We start from the raw sequence: 19,421 nt of genomic DNA on the forward strand, positions 1-19,421 counted from the left end.
AAATAAACATATTATTGATATTTAAAATAATCTGAAAATTGAATTAAGTAATAAAATCAATTCAGAAGGCAAACTATACTCACAGGATCTATTTAAAAATTATACACTTATTTGCAGAACAAGCAATATGAAAAATGATATCACCATTTCTATTACACAAATGGTATGTCTAATATGGTCACTACATCAATGATTACCAGTAAAAAAAAAAAAGAAGCTTAATGAAATTAAATGACTCTCCAGGAATAGCACAGAAATAAATTTTAAGACTGAAGCCTTGAATACAAGGATATTGACTCTTGTTTGATTCTGTTTTTGGCTTTTCTATTGCTTCATTTCCAGCAATGGTACTGGCTTTCACCCAGCCTTCTCCTCTGATATGGGTTTATGTTACTGAGATTAAGTTGCAGCACAATTTACAGGCTTAACAACAAATTATATGTTTAAGTTCATACTATTTGCTTCTTAGTACTGATCAAATATGGAAACCCAGATTTTGAAAAAACACTGGGAAAAGGGTGAGTAGAAGGTACTTTATTTAAAATTGAATTCAATTATTGTTAAATATGATGCACTTAAATTAAAAATTACTTAATTGTAACAAAACCTTATTGTGACAACAAAACCACTCTTCATGGACATCTCACCTTTGCTTTTTATGAATCAAAGTTCAGTTTATATGACCACCCAGACTCTGATTTACCTATCATCCAAAATTTGTGTCTCTCACATAGGCAAGAGGGAGATATGAAAGGATTCTCTTATAGGAAAATGACTCAATAACCTGCCAAAATCTTTGTACATATTTCCCAAAATGTGTGCAAAGATAAAATGGCCATTCATAATAGCAGCTCATTTCACAAAAAAGTAAACAGCAACAAAATAATACTTAGGTGAACTTAATTGCTTTGAGCAATTAATCTTATGGATCAAGAGGAATTTATCTTATGTCATCACTTTTCCAGTGATCATTTTGAATTTAAAATAAATATGAGAAACTGAGGTAAATCATATAGATTCTGAGTTCCCAGCATGTTAGTTCTTTCTATGTGAGTGTTTCTGAAGTCATTGTGAGGATTGGTAGCATTTTTTCCAGTCAAATAAAGGGATTCAATAGTTTTTGAACTTTTACAACTATGTGATCTACCTATCATTTTCATATGCTTCCTTAACCAGCAAATGATGTGGTAAAATTGTGGGTAATGGCAGCATAAAAAAACAGAACCATTTTAATTTCTCCCATCTGGCATATTAGCATTAATAAAAGATGTTTAGAAATGGAAGCCTTGAAAGGCTTTCACCTCTTGATTTAACAAGATAATAAGAAAATCTTGCAATCTGCCACTAAATATAACAAGTAAGAATAAGAGTGAGTACAATACAGTGATCAGCAAGATTAAACTTTGAGACAATTTTTAAAACCCTTTAAATTAAAATATGATCATGTTAAGACTAACATTAAATTTGTTCCTCTTACTACAAGTTCACTGAGAAAATTTCCATTTTGTTGCAAGATAGTCTAAACAGAATAAAAATAACAAAACTGAGACAATACTTAGGTCTGCTGCATTCATGAACTGACCATAAGAAATTTACCTTTCAATAGAATTAGTTTCCTTGATATTACTACTGAATGATTATATGACTAGATTAATATTGGTTATACATTACGCATTTATCTATATCGATCAATTGTCTTGCAATTGTGAACCTTCGTACCAATAGCTAATTAATATTTTCACACGTACCCTGAATTTTTTGATGAAAATTGAGAAAATTTTACTTTCCCTGGCAATTTCTCAATTAAAATGGGCTTTAGGAATCAGTAACTTCTTCAATGGAATATTATCTGGGTAGTGGGTCCAACTATCTTTTATAGTTTTACTGACTAACCCTTTTGGCCATGAGTAGTTTAACAGAACATCAGAAATGATCAATATGTAGGTTAATAAAGTGAAGATATCACAAGGGAGTTTAACAAAAGGGTTCATGATTCATTTCGTTGACTAATCCCTGACAATGTATCACATTTTTCTGTTACAGGGCAAGGAATCAATTTGGGGATTTTAAAAAAGCTTAAAATATGCCAGTTTCTACTAAAACCAGTTTAAAATGGGGCCACTGAGTTCTCTTGACAGTCTGGACATCAAAGTGTGCCTAGCATTAGAAGGTCTAGTGCATTTACAAAGTCCTATCCCAATCATTTACCAAATTAACTGATGGCATAGTTTTATTTTGTTCTGCTCATTCAAAGTAAATTGGGTATTATGTACCTTCAAGTTATAAAGTGAGAGGTGGTTTCCCTATGGAATACTTAATGTAAGTTTGAAGTATCTACAGAATAGGGAATTTATGTGTATAATGGATCATTAGGCACGTAGGGAGTATGTGAAGAGTGTAGATTGTGCAAATATGGTGTAGAAACCTTGAAACAACCTTGACTTTACAGAGACAGAGATAAGCTCACAGCAATTCCAATAGATGTACACAAGGAAATTAACCATTGGTACTATGAATCATATTCCTTATTTGAATGCAACTCTTCATAACTTTTTCCAGTTTGATAAGAAAGGAATAGAGAAAGACAGAGTCAAAAGGAGGAAAAAGAAAAAGGGAAAGCAGAAGGAATAGGAGGAAGAAGAATAAATGGAGGAAAAAGAGGACAAGGAGACAGAGGAGGGGAACAGACTACAATTTTATGCACACAAGGAAGCTAAATGGACCCATAGAAAGAGTGATGAAATCATGAAGCACTTTTACATTATGATATAGGTTCAACTAACCAAAATTGTTACGTTAAACTTTTTCATTAAAGACTAAAATTTCAACAAAACTCTACTCAGGTATTAGGATTATGAAAATATATATACAATGGATTTAAATCACTAAGGAAAAATAAGAACATATGCAGTCTGCCTTCATTCATCATTCATGTGTACATGTGGAGAAAGCAAGGCATGGGACATTGTATGTGAAATCCTGTAACTTTCCATCTTTTATGTCAAGAGTTATATTTAGCAATCCCTAAGTGGTGCATACTTGTTTCTTCTAAAAATTGAACAAAGTATTTAAAGCTGAGTTTCACAGATGCATAGGAGGGTTCACATGCACTAAAGGCTATATTTTACATGAAAAGATTTGCATATATCCTGAATTCCGTTTATTTTTATTTGAATTTCTTAACAGTAGACTTAGAAAATTAATAAAACAGTATGTTATTACCATGCTTATTCAAAATAAGTGTTACTTTTAAAAACATGAAATTAAAATTGGGTAAGGAGCATTGATTAATTTACATAAAACTCATGGATATAAACACTTATTAATTTTTGTTTCCAAACAATTTTTAAAATGTGAATGGCTCAAGGATCTTGGTTTCCTGCCAGAAAGAGATGGTAAGACCCTATTGATGAAGACTCCAAATGTCCAGGCTACAAGGTCACTAAGAAATCAAGCTGGAGCTGAGTTGAAAGCTTCCTCCATACAGAACAGCTGACAGAAAGCTGTAAAATGCTGCACTGCATGTAGCCCTATTGGAGACACTGCAAGCCTTAAGTTTGACCAACCAGGTCAAATGACTGAATGCGTGCAATTGTGGCATGTCTGTTATGAGGAAACCAACTACTCTCAAATTGGACTGGAAGCCTGCTCTATGGGAGGGAACACATTCCTAGTACTGAAAACCTAATCAAAAGCCTATGGTGGAAGAGGTCATTAACCCTAGGAGTGTAACACTTGCTCTTGACTAAGTGCATATATTATGCTCACCAAACTGCCCTGTAAGCACTTTACTTAATGTTCATGCCCATATATTAATGCTACTCTCACTTTTTATTAGAGAAGCTTCTCTTTTCAGATGGCAATGATCACAGGGATGACCCAAAAGGCACCACAGTGTTGAGAAGTGACAGAGGAATGTTCAGCACTGAAAGATCTCTATCATACTTTCCAAGGCTCAGGGTCCATTTTAGAGGAGGTGGCAGAAAGAATGTAGGAACCAAAGGAAGTGTAGGACTACTTATAATGCAATCATTCAGACAGAAATTGGCCTCTATATTTATGACCTCACAGTGCCTAGCACTATCTGCACAAGACCTGAATACTAGGAGGAAAAGACAATGCATCAAAATAAAAGAGAGACTAATGGAGAGAGGGAGGGGATATGATGGAGGGTGGATTGGTGAAGGGGAAAGGGGCAGGGGAAGGAATTATCATGGTTCATTGTCTGTAATTATAGAAGTTGTCAAGAAAAAGTTTTAAAAAATAAATAAGGGCTGGATAGATGGCTTAGTGGTTAAGGCATTTGCTTGCAAAGCCAAAGGACCCCCATTCAACTCTCCAGGACCTATATAAGCCAGATGTACAAGGGGGCACAAGCATTGTAGTTTGCAGTGACTGGATGTCCTGGCATGCCCATTCGCTTGCTCTCTCTATCTCTCCCTCCCTCTCTCTCTCTCTCCCTCCCTCCCTCCTTCCCTCCTTCCCTCCCTCTTCATGTCTCTCAAATAAATAGATAAAATATATTTAAAATAAGATAAAATGTGAATGGAAAATGCACTTTTAAAACTCACGATTAGGCTTCTAAAATTTGCAAAGCAAAGAATACTAGATTCAAATATTCTGTAGATATTTTAATATCCCTATTGAGCAATAATAAGTATACATAGATATGTCCTTAGAGCAAGTTTTACTAGGAAATTTTGTAATCAATTGATAGTGAATTACTCAAATTAAACAGCTATAAGACAATGTCTATGATGTAGATGAATCCAAAAACAAATTCCCTTACTTAACAAAATCCAGTACATATATGCTGTTCCCAGGCTTATTCCAGCATGAGAAATTTAACAGTTCCTTGTCTCTTCCCTCAGCCTAAGTGTGGACAAAGCACACAATCTATCACTAGTCAGAAATGTGAGGCAAGCCAACTTCACATTAATTACACACTGGTATTATCAGAGCTGTGTATGGAAAATTATATAATTGTTCTTTATTGGCTACCATCCAAATTACAATAAACAAAATTTTATACAGATATAAAGCTAACACATTTTAAAATAAAAACTTAATGAATAAGAGTTAAAATAATTTCCAACTTACTTTTAAATTTGAAAAGAAAAAAATAATACATGAACCAATTGCTCTTGCAAACATGACTAATTCTAAAGTAGAGGTAAGGAAACAATAAGGCAAACCTGAAGCATCTTGCAACAGGATACAGAAAAATTGTCAGGTGTGCAAAAGGGCTGTAAGAAGGAGCATAAAAGTACCCTCAGAGGCCAAAATTAGAACAATTTGAGCAAAAATTAAGTCACAGAACAGCAAATAATTAATAGAGCATTTGAATTTCTGCCTAAGTATAAAATCCATATTATTTTTCCACACTGGTATAAATAGTGACTGGATAAATAATGGAAGAAGAAACAGATTCATGGAGATTTTAAGATAATGCAATAAATTCTTCCCTTCAGTAGGTGAAACATACTACTGCTCCTCTTAAGTATGAACTAGATTTAATGGCATGCTTCTAATGCACAGAGTGAAGAAATCAGGTATACACTGCCATAATAATGAAAAATTAACATCACTGATGATGTTATGTGACTATCATGCACCATTGGTGTGATGAGAAGTCTACTTTAGTGATGCAATTTTCTTTAATAAACTCATAACAGTGGGCTAATAATGAATATCTTGGGAAAACCCAGACTGGGAAGTATTCTATGGGATTCATGTCAAGTACTCAAGAGTCAAGATAACAAAAAAAAAGTGTGAATAAACAATCATGGATCAAAACAGAATGGGAGACATGACAAAGTGTGTTTGGAATTTTAATTTGAAAAATTGTGAACTGTGAGTAGAATGGTGTTAAATTAGTAGTAATTGAGAAATGTTTTCTTAATTTTAAGGTATAAGCCACGGCAACTTAAGATGTTAGCAACACAGAGTATTAGTTGAAAAGTATGCAGAAACTCTGCACATTTCTTCTTCCTTATGAACTGTACTTTGTTATAAATTTGAAATTTTCTCAAATATAAAGACCACTAAGAAATACAATGTCCATAAAAAAAAAACCCTTTTGCACGATCAAATGATTGTTTTAAAAGTGTCCAAACTAATCAGTCATTGAGAGAAGACAGAGTCATTAAAGGATGCTGAACAAATGGGTGTCCATACATACCCATATACATACCCCAAATTAAATATATGTGTAGGTCCAGAGTCCAACTCCTAGCCTTCTGCCACCTATAAATTTACTTAAAAACTGTGTCAAAGATCTAAATGTAAGAGCTAAAACTATGAAACTCTCAGAAGATGTAAGGGGAAAACTTTAACACGCTGGATTTACTATGGTTTCTTAGACAGAAAAAAGCACAGACAACAAAAGGAAAAACAAGTATCAAAACTCAATGTCATCAAAATAAAAATAATATGTGTGCATCAAAACTGCTAACACAAGAATTAAAAGGAAACCCATGGAACAGGAGTCAATTACATATTGGATAAGAGAACTCACACAGTTTAAATATGGCCAAAAATGGGATGGAGAGATAGCTTAGCGGTTAAGGCACTTGCCGGCAAAGCAGAGGACCCAGGTTCAACTCCCCTGGACCCACAAAAGCCAGATGCACAAGGAGGTGCATGTATTGGGAGTTCATTTGCAGTGGCTGGAAGCCTGGGTGTGTCCATTCTCTCTCTCTCTCCCCCTATTTTTGTACTCCTCTGTCTCTCTCTCTCTCTCAAATAAATAAGAATAAAATATTTTTTAAATGATTTTTAAAAGATGGCCAAAAAAACCCTTGAATAGACATTGTTGCAGCCAGGTTTGCATTGATGGCCGAAATCATCCAAACAAGAGCTGCTTTTGGGGAGTGGGGAAGTGGTTTATTTTGGTTTACAGACTCAAGGGGAAGCTCCAGGATGGCAGGGGGAAATGATGGCATGACCAGAGGGTGGACATCACCTCCTGGCCAACAGCAGGTGGACAGTAGCAACAGGAGAGTGTGCCAAACACTGGCAAGGGAACACTGGCTATAATACCCATAAATCCACCTCCAACAATGCACTGCCTCCAAGAGATGTTAATTTCCAAATCTCCATCAGCTGGTAACCTAGCATTCAGAAGACCTAAGTTTCTGGGGGACACCTGAATCAAACCACCACAGACATTTCCAAGAGATAAAATACAAATGGCCAGGAAGCATGTGAGAATATGCTTGACATAAGCACTATTTATTTTTAGAGAAACACTCACCAGTTAGGACAAGTGCTATTTTAAAACTAACAATATTTTTCAAGAATTTAAAGCAGTAAGAATCCCAATGAACTGCCAGTGGGAATACAATACAGCAGTGTGGTGATTCCGAAAATCCATAATGAGGGTCTGGGGAATTACACAGGGAGCACAGTGCCTTCCATGAAGTAGTAAAGTTAGGAAATCAGAGCTCAGTCAACCACCAACACAAGGTCGGCCTGGAAGTCAGCATGTAGGAGACAGAGAGGTAAGCCCCTGGAGGCAGCTGGCAAGCTAGCTGAATTGGCCTACACTTGGCTCAAGGAAAGTAAAGAAGGGAGCAGTAGAGTAACTCACTCAGCATCAACCTCTGGCTTCTACATGCACATACACATTCATGCACACCCACAAACACGTTCACACCCATACATGTACACATATGCGCATAACACCCATGCCATGTACACATACAAAAGCACATTATACACAAATCTATCAGGGTCCACCAATTTCACTTTGGGGCATATACCTAAGATAAATGAAAGCAACCTCAAAACAGATGTTCATATATTCATGCTCCAAGCATTATTATCCACAAATAGTATTCACTTTCCTAATATTAGTCCTGCTTATTTAAAGTTTCTATTTCCTAACTTCAAGGCCATTTTATCAAAAGTTTCCAGAAATCCTTTTTGAGATGTCGCTTATCCAAAACAACCTCAAATCTTGCATGCCAGCCTTAGTGCAAAGATCTTGTTGAACATGTTTTTACAGAATAAAACATGGTAAGTCATGGTTGTATCTTCTCGTCATCATTTCCATGCATTACAGCCTTCTAGACTGCAAAAACTTCTACTGTGACCAATTACCTACTCTTCAGGTATGCGTAAATCTTAAGTTTCGAGGTTCAGCTGAAAACATTGTCATATTTACACAAAAGCAGGTTCTTAAAGGTTATCACATCAGCAGATTATAAATATCTTTTATCCTCAACTTAAAAAGAAATTATAATGTTCAAAATACTAGCTGCATTTGATTACTCAGTTATCAATTCATGCTGAAAGCCTTCTACATCCAACACTGTTTAAGTTTCACAGAAGTCTAGCAAAGGAAAAAAAAAAAAAGAAATATACATCTGGTTAATTCACTGAGCTATAAATTTACAATTAAAATTTGACCAAGCTTTAGACACTTAAGAGCTTAATTGACTGTGTAATTCTCAAACAAGCTACAAGGTTCCATTATAGAAAACACATGGTAATAGGTACATACCTAAGTAATGACAAATACTACCCATCAAATTCTACTTTTATTTAAATTTCTTTTTATTTAAGGAAGGATTACCCTTGACTCAGAGCCATAATCTCTTAAAACATACCAGGTGTTGTGTATAGTACATGCAAGAAAACAGCTTTAATTAGAGGCCCTGTTTGTTGTTTCTGCACTGCCACTTCCTCTGTTCTGCTGTTCATTCCAGGAGAGAACCCTTAGCCTTATGCAGGTTAGAGATGCTGTTAGTGGAAAGAAGGTCACCGAGCCCACTAAATATGAGGGGATACCCAGGCATGAGCTAGACTCCACACCAGGTGTTCACCACACTCTACAGAAAATAACAAAAAGTATCCGGGCTTTGTGGTTGTTGTTCATAGTATCAATACTTATAGGTGCTTTGACTAGTTTGCTGGATAAAAGAAACCTTCTTCTTAAGTGTCAAGTGAAAGGAAATGAAGCATAAAATCATGAGTAATTAGTTTTGGTCCTAAAAACAAACAACATGGCTTATTGGGGGGGGGGTGCAGAAGGCAAAACTGCTTTTTGTTTTGTGAAAAATGCTAATAATGTATTACTTTGAAGAGGCATCACACTACTGAATATGTAAGAAGTATAACATTGAGTGTGTTAGGTAGAACTCTATTGTGAAGAAATAAATTTCTGGTTCAGTTGCATTTGGAGAGTTTTTGTTTCATTCTTAAAACACTGCAAAATACAAGATCATTTTCTTTAACTCCTGACTTCATATCCCCCACTCCATTCCTCTTCATCTTTAAATTTCCACCCAATCATTTCAATTTAAGAGAAAATTTTTCTCTTTTGAGTAATTTATTCACTCCCACTTTCTGCACAGATACTGTATCTTCTATCTCGCCTGCTTTTGTAAGCAAACTATAGACCTAAGATAAATTTGTTTTCTAAAACCAGCCGGCCATGTGATCATTTCTGTATAACTCATCCCCATCACCTGTACTTATTAGAGCTAAAGAAATACAAATGAAAAGTAATTGCAGTATACAGCAATGTTTTACTTAGTTGTTCATATAATGTGATTAGGCAGCAAAAATCATTTGGGGATATCATTTGTTCAAAGACAATATGCAATCATCTGTTGTTTGCATGTGACTCTCTTAGGCATTTTAGTAGAAACCAAAACACATGATCCCTGTCCTAAATGATAACTAAACTACACATTAGTTGTAAACAAAAGAATTACAATTCTTCTACATTGTAGTAAAAGCAGTATTATAATCTAAGATTCATGAAGAATATTGCAGAAAACATTCATTCTTATGCATAAACACATGCAACTCCTGAACTTCTTTTAAGTAACTTTCCTCACCAAGGCATTGCATTCTTAAGTCTTTGTCTTCTCACATATGCGTAAAACTGTCAACCTTTTCTCCACTTCTACAGAGATTCACTTACCATGCACTTAACCAAAATACAAGCGCACTCACACAATCACGCACATACATAGGCAGATTGGTGGCTTTAACATATTTATGCTTTCCAATCTGAAGAGTTTAGCATCCTAATTTTACAGTCCTTTTAGAAGTTGCCAATGGGATGTTTCCAACCTCCAGAGAGGATATTCAAGACAGTCACTGAACTCATGTACCTACTTTTCACATTCTTGCCTTCAGTGACCCAAAATGACAGGGATAAACTACCCTAACCAATATCTCCTGTCTCCTGACAGCCTCCTCACAGCCTCATTCACCCATCTGTACCTTTATCTATACTGTCTATACCACACCACACCACACCATAGGCATACCATATGATGCTATTGTTTCCTTTCTTCCTTTCCTCAGATCACAGACCATGCCTTCATAAATTATAATTTCACATTTTCCCTTAGCAAATTATATATGTAACCATATATATATATATATATATATATATGCATATATATATGTTATATATATTCTAATCAGTTTGTACTAATTCTTCTAGGAACAGTTCTCCCAAACATTGTTTTCCCTCTGCCCACAATTACTCCTCTCACCTTCAAGAATCTCTCTAAAATATAATTGAGAAAACGGCCACCAATTTACTCAATGCATTTCTGCATACACACACACACACATATAAATGTACACATTTTTGCACATTAACCTTACTTAACAATTTTAATTTCACAGGGAAAAATGTGGTTCCTTCCCATTAAGATGAAGTTAATTTCTTCACACTTTGTAAAGAGTTATTTTTTTTCTGAAATTTTTTTTCTCTATTGAATTCTTTCCTTTCATCACAAATATTTGATGGTAACTCAGTACTCACCATATTTTCCTTTCTGTTCGCTTACAGCAAAGTTTTGCAGCATCTCTTTTGACCATCTTTCCTGCTTCTTTTTCTTCATTCTATTGTCTTATCCTTTTGCCCCATAACTTGACAACTTCTGATAATGCTAAGGTTAGTAATACAATGGTTCCTCCTTATTTGTGGTTTAGCTTTTCAAAGTTTCAACTACCTGTAGTAAATTTTGGTTAAAAAAAAAAAAAAAAACTTTTAATGGAAAAAATCCAGAATTAAACAATAACTCATGACTTTTAAATTGTATAGCATTCCAAATAGAATGGTGAAATCTTACATAGTCCAGTTCTGTGTTGAATGGGAATCGTTTCTTCTTCCAGAGTATTCATCATACCATACCATACCAGCCTAGTAATTGCATAGAATCCATCTCTTTTACCAAATAAACTGCCATATCATCACAATGCTCATGTTCATGTAACATTTACCTGTGGCCTGTAGCAATGATGGTAGAAATTTGGATATGCCAAAGAAATACTACCTGTGGCTTCAAGTTTTTCATGGGGATTTGAGCATAATCTCCACAAATAATGGGGAAATTCCTCATCTAATTCTCAAATCCTCAAGTAACTCTATTTTCCTCAGAAGTTTTCTTCTTCTTTTTTTAATTGCCTCATTCCAATTTGTCTTACCCCATGTCTATTTTGCTTTTCTGTTTATATTGTTTTGCCATTCTTAACTTGCCTGCATTTTAAATGCTGGAATCTCACAAGGGCTGATCCTTGTTTTAGTCTGTACATATTATCTAATAAAGATGCTTTACAGGAGTCATATTCATTCACTTCGTTGGCTCTGATTTTGATATAATGAATATTTTAATAGATTCTCCATAGTAATTTAGAAATTATCAGCTATGATCCTCCTGACTGCCAACATAATGCAAGAAAATGGTCTCATGCAAGTATCCAATGATTGAAAATGAAAATATCAAATTATCAAATCAAAATAATTTCTTAGCAACCTAGTTTCCAAGTTTACTAATTGTTCTCAAAACTTGGTGATGATTTTTAGTCTATCCCCTATACTTTGCCACTGTTTGACGATTGCTTATATTTTTATGGTATATTGAGCATGTCTACAGAGATGCTCCCTTTGCTTGAAACCAACAAACCCAAGTATAACCCATTTTACTGTCTTTCCAAGATATACATTCCTTTTAAAATCTTCTCTGAATTAACAACACCAAAATATGTCCATCCAGAATCAAAGTATCATTTCTGATTTCTTCTTTTTCGCTTCTCACATTCAAAGGTCATCAACCACAATCAGTGATGTCCTTAAAAATATCTCAAGTTTCCCCCTAATTCTATCACAGCATATACACAAAGTCTTTATCACTCTGGGGGTGCAATAAGTCCATTAGTGTTCTCCTAATGTGGTTTGGCCCTCTGTAATTAGCAGGGTTCCCTAGAGGAAGGTAACTAAAAGAATTAACATACATTATGAAAGTGGATTTACTAAAATTGCTTGCAACCAAGACAGGCTAATAGTCTAACAATTCCATCTCTGCAGTGGAGAGCCTGGGAACCTAGTAGCTACTTATTCCACCAAGCTGTGTGCTTTTGGAAGTCCCACTCTGGCCGTGAAGGCTTGAAATATTCCTGCTAAATATGTGGTCATTAGTTCATATTGGGAAAGCCCAAGACACTGCATTGTGACGCAGCTAAAAGGCATAAGCATGAGTAGCAAGAACAATGACGGGGTGCATGCACTAATCAGCAAGCAGCGAAAGCAGGCAGGGAAGCAATACTGGTTCATCCTCAGATCTCTTCATATCTGAGCGCTCTGCCAGGTGCCACCTTCTGTAAGAGAAAGTCTTCTCCCTTCTCAAAATGCCGTCCAAGTCCTGCCCTGAGGTGTCTTAGTTCATTCCATATTTTGTCAAAATGACAATCAAAATTAACCATTCATCATTTGGTGCCCCATTTGTTTCAAAATGTGTTCCCCAAAGTGAATATCACTGTAATATATATATGTATTTGAAGTAAGCAGTTTCCTACTGGCCCAAAGAAAAGGTTCTACTGTTTTTTTTTTTTGTTTTTTTTTTTTTTTTGTGGTGGTGGTTGTTGTTTACTGTTGTTGCTTTAAACTGTCTTCATTTGCCACTCACCACATCCTGAAATCTAATCACACCAAAAGAAGCAAAGTTCTCACAAACAAGTTGAGCAGCTCCCTGCATGTGCCAATACCCTTTGGCTTCCTGCTTTTTCTACTCAAGGAGCACCTTATTAGTTTGGCATTCCCGCCGCACCTTACGAATACTCCCCAGGAGAATGCTTCTGACACTTTTGCAGTTCTTATTCCCATTTTCCTTGTCTTCTACTGCTAAAACTGTTCAAGAAATAGTTTTGCATTTGTCTTTGGGTAGCAAATGCTTGGCAGTGTACTGACATCTGGTACTCAGAGCACTGTGATGAAGAAATAAAGATAATCAATATGCATGTTTAGATCACATACAGTTTGCTGATTACATTTCTTTGAGGAAATTGCAAGTCCAATGGAGGAGAGAGGTGAATGTAGAGTTGTGACTACATTTTCATCAAGAGTAAACTTTCTGATTTGCTAGCTTTGAGACACACAAGTTCTTTCAAAGAAATACCTGTTGCATTTAGTAGGATTAGCCTCACCTTTTGCTCATATTTAATCTCTGAGTAAATTCTGGCAAAGTCCTCTTCCTCTTTTAAGATTCTCAGTGCATTGGTTTCTTCTAAATAAAATAAACACACAAACAAACAAAACTAGTCTAATTGGTTATAAGATGAAAGAATTTTCAGTATGTCTATTGACTTATCCAGGAGTTCACTAGGTAGAGCTTTATAGTTATAAAATAAATAAATAAACCTTGCTTTTCCAAGATTTTACATGCATTAAATTTTTCAGTACTGCAAAATAGACTTGATCAACTGTTTTCCCCCCATAAGGTTCTACTTTAAGACCTCCATATGCTCAGCTTTAATAATCTGCTTCCAAAACCAGGAACCATTCCAAATATGAGTTATGGAAATATTGTGCTTCTTATTAAAAACAACATGAAAAGAATATCTGAAGCCCAGGTATCAATCTGTAAAACACATCGTGGCAGATCCCTGTGAAAGGTTTTGTATGAAGAATTACTGCTTAACATCACTTTTACAGAGGCAGTTTAACTCGTTTCACTAGAAGTGAAAATTGCTATGACAAATATGTCACTATGGAGGTCAAATGGTAATTTGCACATGCTAAACAGCTCAGCAGGAAATTACATGTGATCCTTGAAATCACTAGCATTCCCACCAGAAATCATTTTAGAAGACATGGAGGTCACATGGATTGTGTTAGGGATAAAACTCTTTGAAACACATGTTCCTCCCTCCCCCTTGAGAGGAAGAAATCGAAAGATATGGAAAGAAGTTTGATCAAGGGATTTAAAGTGAGAGAAATGTATTAAATCAGTGCAATCTGAGAAAAAGAAACTAAAGAAGAGTGTCATCCAAGACCAATAGAGAAAATAATTCTACTTAGTTTATCTGAGTCTTCTAATATCATCTTCTGGCTCCTTATTTGTAAGATTCAATTATGTATACAAATCTAACTAAGAAAAGTATAATATAAGAAGTAGAAAGAATTCCTGAGATAAACTGTCACCACAACAGAACTTGGGTTGCTGTAGTAAATTTCCTTGTCCTGCATAGGTACCTTCTATAAACAATAAGATTTGACTTAGTGGTTGGGTACTCTGGTCATGTGGATAGTGGTACAAAGGGAAGGGAATGAATGACTTTCAGTACACTTTTTTCTTACTTATATGTTGAAGAATGTGGCATTCTACTAATGACACCAGGTGAACAGAAGAAAAACTCCCCTGAAATGATTCTTCTCTTCCAATGACAAAGCTTTGTGCAAAAGCTCTCACATCAGACCAAAAATCTCTAGAAACAGAGTATTCTTCCTTTACACACAGACTGTGCTTGTAGCAACCGTCTCTTAAAACCTTTTACTTCTCATTTTGCTCCTCCCCAACCTCTGGTTTTATAAAAAGTTTCCTACATCTGGAAACATACTTATTTCACTTAGTTATTTTTAAAAGAGCATGTTTTGTCTCAGGGACTATGCTTCATTGGGAAATAGTAATGACCAAAGTACCTTGGCAATTGTTTCAAGAAGCCTTTGGCACTTTGGGGTGTACCCAATGTGGGTAAGCACTAAAAGAGAAGTTTTCGTTGCTGTAGGAGTAGAAGACGCAGTCTTCTAGGCCAGAAGCACTGGAGAGACTGGGTCAACTTGTAGGCTCAGACTTGAAGAGTGTAGGAAGCCAAGAGGGAAAAATAAATCTCCAGCCATATAAAAATATAATCTATGATGGCCTAAAGTGATATGCAATCAAAATCATTCATTTTTTTAAATGCATTAAACCATAGACCTCATGGCAAAACTCAGCTATAATGTTGGATTTGGGTAGATGTCCTATTTTAGAAGCACAGCCCTGAATTTAGAGAAGACTAGCCTCTGGAGCTTTCCTAACCAGGTGTGGGCAAACTGGTTCTAGGAACAGAGCCTGAGAGGTGAGAGAACTGACTCATAGTACCCCCATATATTACCAGGAGTGGGATAGCTCCTCTACCAGAGCCTGAGCAAAAACGAAATTGGAGAGAAGTTTAGTTTAAGGCATTAGTAAACCTGCTGCCTCTTAGTCACTGCTGCTCTGATGATCACTATGCCTCTGGCTGTCTCCCTCCTGAACACACATTCTCATCAGCACTTTTCTTAAGCAGTAGAAAATCAGTAATAGATGACCAAGTAATATGAGCAAAGGGTAAGGAATTTTAGACTTTGGATAAATCCTTAAACATTTGTTAAAGGAAGGGATTTAGGGGTATGGCCTGCTGATCCAGAACACATAAACACTCTGATCACAAGAGCAATCACATTAAACCCATTTGTCAACCTCACCAGACCTGTGCGATGATAGTTACAAGTCTCATTGTCTCAGCCTTATGATCAGCACTTCTACATGTAAGTTTGTTTGGAGTTGAGGTTACAACCAGGCTTCTGAGGAAAGGAGCATAGAGCATCTTAAGATCAGTCAGCACCTCTAAACATTGCTTCTCAATGTTGGTCATCTGTGCTTTTAGGGCAATGGTACACCAATACAGAGGAAGCTGGGTTATTTTACTTTAAGCAGGTAGATTACACAGTTGTAAGATTAATTTTAAAGCAAGTTACAAGTAAGGAAATTGCCATTTCAAAACAATAATATCACAAAAGCTATTTGTAAGGTCCATAAGAAATATTCCCATCCCACCCCATGGTTCATTCCCAAAGCTTGTTCTTATAGTTAACCCACATAGATAAAGACAATGGAGAACCTTAAATTCATGCCCAATTTCTTTGAATGCAGTGAGAAGCCTGTGGACTTTTTTGTTTTTTCTTTTTGCAGGAGTTAGAAATCAGGTTTGCATGTGAAAATGTATCGTTGGATCATGGATGAGGGAAGGCAAAGTCCAGAGGCTAACAGGGCATTTAAAAAAATATTTTACAGATATAAGGGAAGCACAGCTGGGTTTAGAATGTGAAATGTGACAGGAAGTAGCTATATCTAAGCATGCCATGCAGAGGGGCACTAATGGTGTAGGATTGACTTCATTTAAGAGGTGTGATGGCTTATATTGATTGCCAATTTGCAGAGCCTACAAAACTTTGTGACAGATTATGTAGGCTGGTAGATCTGCTACACGTGCACAGAATATTATGTAAATGAGATGAACTAATTAATAACATTAATCAACTGGGTTAGTTAGATGAGAGAGTTGGCTGAACAGCAGCATTTGCTAGTTTGCTGTGTGTCTTCACAGTGAGCTCAAGGTGATCAGCTGCCTCAAGCTCCGGCCATTGCACTTTCAAAGAAATTTATGGTATATACCATCCCATGTTCCTGTAAAATTTTAAATTGAGTAGTATTCCTTAGATACAGCAATAAAGAGATGTAACTGTGAACTTGGCTGGAAGAAATTTAGCAGAACATTAGAAGCAGAGGCCAAGATACTGAATTTCAAGTTTGAAAAGGAGATACAAAGGCAATACAATTCATTAAATAACTTCAATCATTAATCAGAGAAGAGATTTGTCAGTGTTGACTAAACCCAAGGAGAGAAAATGTGTATTTATATTTGTTTTTATATTAAAACATATGTGAACTATGAACTTCTTAGTTATTATAAGAATTAATTGTATATGACATTGTCTGTAAATTACTTGACAGAGAGAAAAGGTTAAATCTATTTATAAAAAAAAATTCTCTAAAAGCACACATTAAGTATGTTTTCCTAGTCTAATTGCTGAACTTCATGATTGGACTAATTCTTTTCTATTTAAGTATCAGGTCAACCCTCAATACTCAATCAAGATGAACTGGTGAAAATAGAATAAGAGAAATATTACTTGAGGGCTAGGAGTTGAACTCTTCATTTGCTAAAACAAATGGAGACTTTGGTTTCCGTGGTGAAGCGGACAATCTTCAGCAGACAGTAAATAACTGGCATTCCCTGACCTGGTACTGTGAATGAGAATGCTAGGAGTGGCTATGTGGTGATCTGAGAAACTGACTTGGCTTTAAATACTGATATTGGCTTATCTGAAGGTTTATACCCTTTCTCTAGTCTGTGTTGTTTGAAAGGCACATTTCAAGATACATTGTGAGTTCTTCTACCTGCAAAGACAGGCTTGAGAATTTTCTGAACTCGAATTAAATCTCAAAGTAGTTGATTTCTCCACATGCAGAGTTCTATCCTCCTCCACGTTGTTTGTGTTAACTTCGCAGGGCCACTGCAACCTGTCCCCCTCTCCCTTGCTGAGCTATTGAAACACAGTAAGAAGACCCTTTGCGACAACCATCTGCTCTTCAATTAAGCCAGCAAGCGTTTTCTTTTCAATAATTTATTGTGGGCGTCTTTTTGTTTCCAAGTAGCTCCTGGTAAAAATTCATGAGTTGATTGGGAAAATAAACAGCAAAGGCAAATTTTTACTTTCAAGATGGAAAACTTTGGGAATGAAGGTATCGCAAGCCTATGTGGAATTCGTGGCCGTAATAGTTGGCCCCGTATTTTCCTAAGCACTATAATTCAGACACTTCCCAAGGAGCGTCTGAGAACAATTGCTATGGTTGTGGCTATAAGTAAGCATGATGCAAGATTTACTAATAAATTGGACTGCTTTATAATTACCCGTGAAATAACTGCACTTGACCCTGATTTATTTTGTGGGCTGCCTTTTTCTCTCCAAACATGTTGAAGTTGATTTTCCCCCTAAAACCAGATGTTTTAACATTTCAAAGAAGATGGATGGAATGTAAACTCAATACCAAAACTGTTTTAGGTTTGCATTTGTTATTATTGTTATTAAAGAAAGGGCCAGGACTGTAAGCATGCTGGAAACAAGCCAGAATTCTAATTTCGATGGCAGTGGCCATCTTGAAACTTTCTACACATACAAAAAGCTTTGTTTCCATTTTCTATCAGCACAAAAGAAAGGGGGTATAAAAATTAAATGAGCCAATATTCAATAGGAAATAGTGACAGTCCATTTGACCTACCTTGTTGCTTATTGGAATACTTGGGCTGCTAAGATTTATTAGCATCATAACCTATCAGCCCATATTACTCTTTTGTCAATTATGTTGATAATTTTGTTTCCATGTCTGACCACACTCAGAATTCACAGTAACCTGGAAATTGGGGAGGCAGATTTCTAAATGGGCTCTGTGAAGAGAACAAGGTAAGGTTTCTTTTCTGTGTCCCTGACTGTGTCCGGGTGGCTTTAGGAAAGCAGCCAGCCCAGCCACTCTAGGGCCAGAGTTGTAGGTAGTGGTTCCAAGCGGATAAAGATGGGGAGAGGGTGGTAAGAGATAAGATAGAAATGCATGGGCTATGCTGATAACTGCTGTGGCCATAACAAGGCCAGCAAGCCTAGCTGCCAGGGAGACAAGTGGACCTGTGAATCCCCTCTAAGTCAGAGATGAGCAAGCCTTTCCCAAATAATGACTACGTAGTCAAACCTTCTTTACAAGATCAGACCTTAGTGCCTCCTTTCACTTAATTTATTTATTTTGAATTGTCCTTTGCTGGCTGACTAAGGTATGTACTTAGGGGAAGAGGACTGATAGGACTTTTCTGATAGCATTTGGGGAGCTTCAGGTTATAATCACTGGTTTCTAGCTGGCAGAGAGCCCCTTGGGGCAACCAAGGATTTAGCACAATATAGCTGCCTAGAGAAATAAAGGCAAGGCTCATAAAATAAGGCAGTGTTTGCCTGTTGTTGCTATAGAATCATTGTTTGCTAAATTACCTTGAGGGAAAATGGCCTTCAGAGGGGTTATTTATGATTGTTTTAAACAAAATGGAATGTTGAATTAGAACAGAAAAAATAAAAAAAGATTCAATTTTGTATACCACCATTCAAAGGCAAAGCATGACACATGCCACAGGACATTAAAAGTCAACAATATATTGTTCCTGTATGCTGCAGATAGATAAATACAATGGAAAGTACTTGCAACAGCAATGTAGCCTGAATTTTAAGGAGGTGAAGAAATGTCTAAAAACAAGGTTTGTTTTCTTTTGTT

This window comes from Jaculus jaculus, chromosome 14 (assembly GCF_020740685.1).
Source record: "Jaculus jaculus isolate mJacJac1 chromosome 14, mJacJac1.mat.Y.cur, whole genome shotgun sequence".
Classification (NCBI taxonomy): Eukaryota; Metazoa; Chordata; class Mammalia; order Rodentia; family Dipodidae; genus Jaculus; species Jaculus jaculus.